Genomic DNA, 11,008 nt, shown 5'->3' with positions numbered 1-11,008 from the left:
ACATTCCTCCCAGGGAATTGCTGGTCATTTCCCAAGGCCAGGGAGTCAAACTCAACATTCCATTACAATGCCATATCTGTACAATCATTACAAATAGATGGTGATATTTTGAAAAAGCAAAAAAAGAGGACATATTTCCTGACTTGACTACTTCAAACAAATGATCACTGACAAATTTAATTTTAAGTTTCCTACTAAGCTGTGGTAATTGCTACTAATTAGAAATACTCTTAACCTTGCAACTCCAAAAAGAGGACATTGTGATCAGGTTTTTGTTTTTTTTAAGTGGACAGACACACACAAAAAGAGGACATCGTCTAAAAAGGGGACATAATTTAACCTTATGATATTGCTTTGGAATGTGGAAATGACTGTTTAAGTTGATTTCCTCTTGACTGCAAATGCTGTAATATGTCTGAGGCTGTAAGAACTCTCAAGGGATGTATTTTTAAAACAGAACTTCCTCCTAATTCTCAGAGATGTTGAATGATTGTGGGAATTTCAAATGCTATGTTGTGTAGTAAGAGGAAGTTGCCTGTGGTAGGGGTATTGTGCCTCTGGGGTTCATGCCTGTGGTAGGCGTATTGTGCTTGTATCTGTATATAAGAAAAAAGGTTTTGTCAGTGTTCTGACGCTCAGGAAGCATCTAAGATACTGGTTCCCAACCTTGTGGGTTGGGAGCTAAAAGTAGGCCAAGACTCACAAGTCTTTGCTAAATGAAAATAAATAAATATACATGTATTGTTACGTTAAAAATGAAGTATATATTCAGATTAGCTAAAGGTAAAGGTATCCCGTGTACAATCACCGGGTCATGTCTGACCTTTGGGGTGACGCCCTCTAGCGTTTTCATGGCAGACTCAATATGGGGTGGTTTGCCATTCCCTTCCCCAGTCATTACCATTTACCCCCCAGCAGCAAGCTGGGTATTCATTTTACCGAGGATGGAAGGCTGAGTCAACCTTGACCCAGCTGCTGGGATTGAACTCCCAGCCTCATGGGCAGAGCTAGACTACATGTCTGCTACCTTACCACTCTGCGCCACAAGAGGCTCTTATATTCAGATTAATGATCTGTAAAATAATTATTTTGAAAAAATCTTTAAATAGGACAGGGTCCTATTAAATAAAAGAGTAAGGCCACCTGGGAAGGAGTTAGGGCGGGCCCTGTCCAGGATAAAAACTCAGAGGGCCCAATCAGGAGCCGCAAAGCGGCTCCTGATTGGGCCCTCCGAGTGTCCATCCAGGGCCAAGCAGCCAATGGGGAGGCGTGCAAAGTGCCTTCCTATTGGCCCCTCACCAGGACAGACCAAAATTCCATTCACCCACCACAGTCTGGATGCCAGTCTGCTCCTGACCACCAAAGGGAGAGGAGGTCAGTAGAGCTGCCAAGGAGGATGAGAACAGAGGCTGTGCCAGCCCTTTTCGCCCCAAGGCTGTCCTAACTGTCATGTCCAACTGCAAATTGCCTCAGAACCCTGACAGAGCTGGCAGGAGGCTGCAGAGTGCTCCCCCTCCCCCCTTCAGGCCTGCTGCGAAGGAGCCTCTGACAGCCTCTGACTGAGGGGAGGGAGGTGTTTCCAAGAGCAATGCAGGGGAGTCTTAGGGGCCTTCCTTTTGAGGGGGGGGGGACTTTTCCCTTCTGCCAAACAGTTGCCTGACAGGGAGGCCACAGAAAAGCCCCTTCTCACTTAAAATACTGCTCTGGCCGAGGGTTAGACACAGCCAAGCCATGTGTCTTTCTTCTTTGCAACTCTCCGCAGATTTGAGGCCACTGCACAGCGTTATTCTGCAGAGGAAACTGGCTCTTTTGTCTCCTGTTTCATCTGCCCAACAACCCTGTGCAGTAGGCCTCAAGTCTTTCAATTCAACAACAACCTGTGTGGGAAGCCTTAAATGTTTCTTCTCTACCACAACCATGTCCAAAATAGCCCTGTCTGCCTGGGGAGCTGATCTTTATACTCTGCAGGTGAGCTGTAATTCCAGGAGCTCTCCAGGCCACACCTGTAGGTTGGCTACCCCTGGGTTGGAAAAATTCCTGGAGGTTTGGAGGTGGGACTTCAAAATCGTACAATGCCTCAGAGTCCAGCCTTCAAAGGAGACATTTTTTGTCTGCAGTTGGTAGGGAGTGGTGCAGGAGTGTCCATCCTGGCCTATGGGTTATGGCCAGCCCTTATCAGCAACTGTTTGTATTCTGGGTCGCAGACAGGCAGACCAGCATCAGTCCTGTGAGTCTGGAAAGTGCAGGAAGATCTAAATAAATATTTACAGCCTGAAACTAAATAGAGAACAAGTAAATGTCTGGAGACACATCGTCACTGAAATTTTGTTGTTATGTGCGAAGTCGTGTCCGACGCATCGCGACCCCATGGACAATGATCCTCCAGGCCTTCCTGTCCTCTACCATTCCCCGGAGTCCATTTAAGTTTGCACCTACTGCTTCAGTGACTCCATCCAGCCACCTCATTCTCTGTCGTCCCCTTCTTCTTTTGCCCTCGATCGCTCCCAGCATTAGGCTCTTCTCCAGGGAGTCCTTCCTTCTCATGAGGTGGCCAAAGTATTTGAGTTTCATCTTCAGGATCTGGCCTTCTAAAGAGCAGTCAGGGTTGATCTCCTCTAGGACTGACCGGTTTGTTCGCCTTGCAGTCCAAGGGACTCGCAAGAGTCTTCTCCAGCACCAGAGTTCAAAAGCCTCAATTCTTTGACGCTCGGCCTTCCTTATGGTCCAACTCTCGCAGCCATACATTGCAACTGGGAATACCATAGCCTTGACTAAACGCACTTTTGTTGGCAGGGTGATGTCTCTGCTTTTTAGGATGCTGTCTAGATTTGCCATAGCTTTCCTCCCCAGGAGCAAGCGCCTTTTAATTTCTTTGCTGCAGTCCCCATCTGCAGTGATCTTGGAGCCCAGGAAAATATAATCTGTTACTATCTCCATTTCTTCCCCATCTATTTGCCAGGAATTGAAAGGGCCGGATGCCATGATCTTAGTTTTCTTGATGTTGAGTTTCAAGCCAACTTTTGCACTCTCCTCCTTCACCCGCATCAACAGGCTCTTTAGTTCCTCTTCACTTTCTGCCATTAGAGTGGTATCATCTGCATATCTGAGGTTGTTGATATTTCTCCCTGCAATCTTGATCCCAATTTGTGACTCCTCTAATCCCGCATTTCTCATGATGTGCTCTGCATACAAGTTAAATAGGCAAGGCGACAGTATACAGCCTTGCCGAACTCCTTTCTCAATTTTGAACCAGTCAGTGATTCCATGTTCAGTTCTCACTGTTGCTTCTTGACCTACATATAAATTTCTCAAGAGACAAATAAGATGCTCTGGTATTCCCATCTCTTTAAGAACTTGCCACAATTTGTTGTGCTCCACACAATCAAAGGCTTTAGCATAGGCAGTTAAGCAGAAGTAGACGTTCTTCTGGTACTCCCTAGCTTTCTCCATGATCCAGCGTATGTTGACAATTTGATCTCTAGTTCCTCTGCCTCTTCGAAATCCTGCCTGTACTTCTGGAAGTTCTTGGTCCACATATTGCTGGAGCCTAGCTTGTAGGATTTTGAGCATAACTTTGCTAGCATGAGAAATTAGTGCAATGGTGCGGTAGTTTGAACATTCTTTGGCATTGCCCTTCTTTGGGATTGGAATGTAAACTGACCTTTTCCAATCCTGTGGCCATTGTTGAGTTTTCCAAATTTGTTGGCATATTGAGTGTAGCACTTTTACTGCATCGTCCTTTAAGATTTTGAATAGTTCAACTGGAATGCTGTCACCACCACTAGCTTTATTGTTGCTCAGACTTCCTAAGGCCCATTTGACTTCACATTCCAGGATGTCTGGCTCCAGGTCAGTAACTACCCCACTGTGGTCATCAGGGATGTTAAGCTCGCTCTTGTATAGTTGTTCTGTATAATTTTGCCACCTTTGTTTAATCTCTTCTGCTTCTGTGAGGTCCCTACCATTTTGGTCCCTTATCATACCCAACTTTGCATGAAACGTTCTCTTCATATCTCCAATTTTCTTGAAAAGATCTCTGGTCCTCCCCATTCTATTGTTTTCTTCTATTTGTTTGCACTGTCCATTTAAGAAGGCATTCTTATCTCTTCTAGCTTTTCTCTGGAATTCTGCATTCAGTTGGGAGTATCTTTCTCTTTCTCCCTTGCCTTTCACTTCCCTTCTCTCCTTAGCTATTTGTAAAGATTCCTCAGACAGCCATTTTGATTTCTTGCATTTCTTTTTCTTTGGGATGGCTTTAGTTGCTACCTCTTGTACAATGTTGCGAACCTCCGTCCATAGTTCTTCAGGCACTCTGTCTATCAGATCTAATTCCTTAAATCTATTTGTCACCTCTACTGTGTATTCGTCGGGGATATGATTTAGTTCATACCTGAGTGGCCTAGTGCTTTTCCCTACTTTCTTCAATTTAAGCCTAAATTTTGCAACAAGAAGCTCATGATCTGAACCACAATCAGCTCCTGGTCTTGTTTTTATTGACTGGATAGAACTTTTCCATCTTTGGCTGCAAAGTAACACTGAAATAGTAACTGGCAAATAACCTTGGCCTGGCAAATAAAAAAACAGTATTAAAGGGAGAACTGAAGATGGCGCCATAAAGAAAGCTGGACTTCTGTTCAGCTCTTAAGCCATGCCGAGGGTCAGGGGCTTCTGCACCTGGCTGACCTGAACAGATACACAAATCTGCTCACCGGTCGCCCCAGGAACCGGGAACGGCATCCTGAGGGTCCTACAGATCCGTGGGGAGATAGGAAGACCTCCCTGGATTAATAGCGGCTTGTGCTCAAGGTCACGATGGCGTCTTTGTCGCAAACAACTTTACAAGCTTGAAACGACCAGCCGACCTTACATTCTTCCCAGACCATCATTTACCAGATCGACAGGAGCAGAAGCTGATAGAAGCTGGAATCTGCAACAGTAAGAATTGAAAGCTTTCTGGCTTTTCTCTCTCTTCTCCCACAAGCTCTTCCCTCCCCCCCCTCAACCAATTCACAAGCGAATTCCTTCTTTCCCCGAGTGAGAGACTCCCAGCTAATTATACCCATTAACCAAACAAAGAGAGTGCTTTGAAGATTTATGGGTGGAAGTTCAGTGGGGGAATTTGAATTGATACGGAGATCGACAAACTGATAATTTGGGATCGCTCGTGATCCCGCGAGACCTCACGAGACTTTCTGTTTATAGTTTGTGACTGCCTAGAACTATGGAAGAATTAACTAAGGCACAGCTTTTCCATTTGTTATGCAAAGGAAACTCAGAGATACTGAAAGCAGTCAATAAGCTGGAAAAGGAAATTCGTGGGACTAAGGGGGAGCTTTTGGATGGAGCCCATGGTCCGGAGAGACCAGCTGATGACGTAGCTCAGCTAACAGTAAATCAAGTGAAACTTCAATGTCTGGAAGTTAATCAACTGGAGGGAGAGAGTGCCAGAGATGTAAAAACCCAAAGTATCTTTAAAGAACCTGGGAAAACAGATTCACGGAAGGAAAGTACCAAAACCTGGAAGTCTATTCAGAGCAGGAAATGACTTGGATCAGCAAAATAAAAAGAGTCTATTCAAAAGCGACAGCAACTAGGAAGCTATCAGGAGATATTTCTGTGCGACCAGAGGAAGAGATCCAGATTGACAAAGGATTCAGAGCCCCCTCAAAGGCGATTACAAGCAAGAATCAAGTAAAAGATTTCTTTGGCCCTGACAGAAGGACAATCAGAAACACTCTACTATGGAAAAAAACACAATTTCATTTTCTGCGACCACCTGAAAGATGAGCTGAACAATGGAGTATTCTCCTGGCTTCCTGTGAGAAAAATAGCAGTAGCAACCTTTAGGACAGGTCCAATATATGAAGGGAACTGACTTTATATCATTTAAGACAATAATAGAATATATCCTTATAATAGATTATACCCTCCTATGTATCAACAACTACTTTGTTAAGAAAGATGGTAATAACTCCTAGATCAGGATTAATATGCGATGGGAATTGAATATGTATGTTAATATGTATGCCAAAAGAGGATGACAAACCATATTTTATAGGCATTAACAAGACGACAGTAGTAATTCTTGGGTCAGGGCCAATTTATGAAGGAGACTGACCTAATATCATTTAAGATAATAACAGAATGTATTCCTATAACAGATCATACTCTCATATGTATTAACAATCACTTGGCTAAGAAAAATGGTAAAAACTTCTAGACTAGGAATAATATGTGATGGGAACTAAATATCTATGTTAAAAGAGATGGCAAACCATATCAACTGGTCGCTTTTTCTTTACAACTTCTCTGTAAATGCTTTATATAATAATAAACAATAAAACCTTTGGGGACTCGTTTCCATAAAAAAAAAACAGTATTAAAAACCTTACTAAGATCAAGACTGCTGTGCACAGACAGTCTTTCTCTTAGGGTTGCCAGCTTCCCTGTGAGGTTCGCTACCCCACCTCCCTCATGGGGTGTCTGCTATGGGGAGAGAAGGGGAAGACAATTAGAAAATGCTTTGAGACACCTGAGGCCTGCTGGGTCACTGCGGCCCATTCCCAGTTCTCTCTGGTCTCTCACAACCCTACATACCTCACAGGTTGACTATTGTGGAGAGACAAATGGAAAAGGTGTTTGTAAACCGCTTTGAGACTCCTTTGGGTAGTAAGCAATAGGGTGCAAAATTCCGTTCTTCTAAGGAGCAACCATGAAAGAAGCATGTGGGCACATAACATTTTACCAACTGTGAAAATATGGGAGACAGAAGGAACAGGGTGGACACCTGTGTACTGTGACTACCCCATGTGTATTAGGGCAGAGAGGCATTTCGGTGAATGTGGCCTAACTCACACAAGAAGGGAAATGACGCAGAACTGGGAGGAATTGGTTGCCATGTAATCTTCCCCTAAGAAGAGTCTCCAGTCTGATTTTCCCTTCACATATTTGAGGACATGGCTCTGGAAAGCTCATCTGTAACCACTATGCCAAAATTCCCAAAGGTCAGTCCTCTCCCACATTCAACGAACATTCCACACCACAGGTTCTTGACACCCATATCTCCACACCCATGGCCTCATTTGCCACCATGCCACCACAACCTCCCACACAACACACATGACAACCCCATGCCCTTACAGACTGGACAACTCCTCCCCTTCCTCTTCCCACTGCCAAGCTCTAGCGCCCGTTGTATTCTTGGAGACAACGGGCTTTGCCCCTAGTATACTATAAATTAATAGTGCAGCTATGAATTGTTTTGTTTCCAGTTTAAAAGTGACAATTGAAACTTTTAAAATAATTGCAGAATACCCCCAGATAGAACAACATTAATGTTCCGACTCCCTAGAATTGCAGCCTTTCTTGGTATTAGAAGATATTTTGAGAGGTTATAAGTAGGTCATTCAGAACTTTCAAGAGTATCTCCTGATGTTATCAAATGAGGACTCAGTCCTTCCATACAAAGTCTTCTTGCAGGGCAGAGAATTCCAGATCTGAAGGTCTGCTTCCAGGGGACATCATGTTTGGTTGGCCCATCTGGCCAAGTGGGTTAGAACCCTTTTCATGAATTATCCCATATCTAAGATTTCAGAAATGTGAATGGGATATTATACAGTCGTCATTACTTATAGTGCACATAATCATTTATCTCTTCTTGTCCTGGCAGATAAGACAGTTTTAGAGAACTTTGTACTATTAGGCAAGAGTGGACGGAGACCAGGCTGCCAGGCATGCTATCTTACCTATCATATCTGTATGTTTTATAACCATATAGATAGATATGCACAGCAGTACAAGGTAGTGCACTAAGAGCAGACCCATGTTTTGAGATGATATGATATAGTGGTTTGAACCTAACAGTTCAAACCTGAGCAAAAAAGTGCTTAGGGAGCTAAGCATTACCTGGTGTATACAGAAATTATGACAATTGTCTGCTGTAGCTGTCCACTGGAGATACACTGTCATACCAACCATACTGGTGCGGAAAGGTGCATGCCCAGCTTTGTTCTTGGATTGAGTCGATCTCTTAAGCTGGTAGGCCTCTCCCAAATCAGTGTAAAGTTGTGTCAACCCCCCCTCCCACAAGTGGCAAAGTCCATAGGTGCCCATGAAAAGGGCAAGTCCAAGTCCACTCCTCTCCACACACAACCCTGGTCCAGTTTTGACAGTTAAGTAAAGACTAGAACAGAGTGCTTTCTCTTTAATACTACTTCTGAGCCCTCCCCCACCGATACCTTTGGAGACCCCTGTCCAACCTTCCCATGGAGGACTATTGCTTGCATAGAGAAAAATTAATTCATATGGCAAAGTCTTTAGATTTGGACATCTCCACTACTGATATGAATCCCAAGGACAAAGTTCTTAGCCAACTATACTCTGAAACTCCAACCACGATTGCTCTGTCAATTTTGGAGGGCTTGATTGTCTTATGGGCCCTATTTGGAAGAAAATCGTTTACTTGGATTTTAGTAAAGCTTTTGATAAGGTTCCCCATGATGTTCTGATAGATAAATTGAAGGACTGCAATCTGGATTTTCATATAGTTAGGTGGATAGGGCATTGGTTAGAGAACCGCACTCAAAGAGTTGTTGTCAGTGGTGTTACATCAGACTGGAGGGAGGTGAGTAGCGGGGTACCTCGGGGCTCGGTCCGGTACTTTTTAACATATTTATTAATGATCTAGATGAGGGGGTAGAGGGACTACTCATCAAGTTTGCAGATTACACCAAATTGGGAGGACTGGCAAATACTCCAGAAGATAGAGACAGAGTTCAACGAGATCTGAACACAATGGAAAAATGGGCAAATGAGAACAAGATGCAATTTAATAAAGATAAGTGTAAAGTTCTGCATCTGGGTCAGAAAAATGAAAAGCATACCTACTGGATGGGGGATACGCTTCTAGGTAACACTGTGTGTGAACGAGACCTTAGGGTATTTGTGGATTGTCATTTTGGGCTGTAAACTAAACATGAGCAGGCAGTGTGATGCAGCGGTAAAAAAGGCAAATGTCATTTTGGGCTGTATCAACAGGGGCATCACATCAAAATCACAAGATGTCATAGTCCCATTGTATACGGCACTGGTCAGACCACACCTGGAGTACTGTGTGCAGTTCTGGAGGCCTCACTTCAAGAAGGACGTAGATAAAATTGAAAGGGTACAGAGGAGAGCAACGAGGATGATCTGGGGCAAAGGGACCAAGCCCTATGAAGATAGGTTGAGGGATTTGGGAACGTTCAGCTTGGAGAAAAGGAGGTTGAGAGGGGACATGATAGCCCTCTTTAAGTACTTGAAAGGTTGTCATTTGGAGGAGGGCAGGATGCTGTTCCTGTTGGCTGCAGAGGAAAGGACACGCAGTAATGGGTTTAAACTTCAAGTACAACGATATAGGCTAGATCAGTGGTCCCCAACCTTTTTATCACTGAGGACTGGTCAATGCTTGACAATTTTACTGAGGCCCGGTGGGGGGGTAGTCTTTTGCTGAGGGACGTCGCTGGGGGAGCCCCAGCCATGGCGGCCACTGGAGAGCACCAAAGGTGACCCAGCAGCAGAGTGGCAGAGCAGCCCCTGAGGCAGCAGCCAGGGAGTACAAGGAGGAGCTGCAGCCCAGTACCGACTGATCCAAGGACCGGCACCGGTCCCTGGACCAGGGGTTGGGGACCACTGGGCTAGATATCAGGAAAAAAATTTTCTCAGTCAGAGTAGTTCAGCAGTGAAATAGGCTGCCTAAGGAGGTGGTGAGCTCCCCCTCACTGGCAGTCTTCAAGCAAAGGTTGGATACACACTTTTCTTGGATGCTTTAGGATGCTTTGGTCTGATCCTGCGTTGAGCAGAGGGTTGGACTAGATGGTCTGTATGGCCCCTTCCAACTCTATGATTCTATGATTCTATGATTCTATGATTCTAAACCAACTTCCTTGATTCCTATTTTTAAAAAATTAACTGTCCCAACTCCTGGTCAACCACATCAAATGCAGCTGACAGGTCTTACATCATAAGTATCGCTGAACTGCCAATCCAGCTGATGAATGAGATCATCCATCAGGACAACCAGAACCTTCTCTACCTCGTGGCCAGGATGGAAGCCTGACTGTTCTGGGTTGAGTGCAGAAGTTTGCTTCAAGAATGCCATAAGCCGGTCAGTGGTGGCCCTTTCAACCACCTTAACCAGAAAAGTAAAATGCGAGACTGGGCGGTACTGGCAGGGTTCCGTGGATCCAACAATTATTTCTTAAAGAGACGGCAAATTATTTCCCCCTTCAGCAGCATAGGGAACTCCCCAGTAGTCAGGGAGAGATTAATAATATCCCTGAACTGACTCCCTATTTGCTGGCCACCCTTTTTGAGCAGCAAGGATGGACTGGGATCAAGGGGACAAGTCTAGCAACTTGTGTACTTTGAGTAATGAGAGTTATCTGAAGCCATCAAACGTCACACTCAAAGATGGCAGCCTCCAGTTTCTTATCTGTATCAACCATGACAGGAAGGTCCTGGGGGAGCTAATGCCTCACACCTAATATAAAATTTACTAATATTTTGGCAACTCCTCCTTGAGGTTGCAAGAGCCTCTTGTGGCGCAGAGTGGTAAGGCAGCAGACATGCAGTCTGAAAACTCTGCCCATGAGGCTGGAAGTTCAGTCCCAGCAGCCGGCTCAAGGTTGACTCAGCCTTCTATCCTTCTGAGGTAGGTAAAATGAATACCCAGATTGCTGGGGGGGGGGTAAACGGTAATGACTGGGGAAGGCACTGGCAAACCACCCCGTATTGAATCTGCCATGAAAACGCTAGAGGGTGTCATCCCAAGGGTCAGACATGACCCAGTGCTTGCACAGGGGATACCTTTACCTTACCTTGAGGTTGGTAAGAGACTGAACTACCTTAAACAATTGTACAGGCTTGACAGGACATCTGGTGGGGCATTGGGCAGGTGGTACCCTAACCAGATAGCCAAGCCCTTGACCGAGTCCCATCCAATACCAACACACTCTACTCCAGAGGTTAC

Source organism: Paroedura picta, chromosome 3 (genome assembly GCF_049243985.1).
Source record: "Paroedura picta isolate Pp20150507F chromosome 3, Ppicta_v3.0, whole genome shotgun sequence".
In the NCBI taxonomy this organism is placed as follows: Eukaryota; Metazoa; Chordata; class Lepidosauria; order Squamata; family Gekkonidae; genus Paroedura; species Paroedura picta.
Note: the sequence above shows the minus strand (reverse complement) of the source record.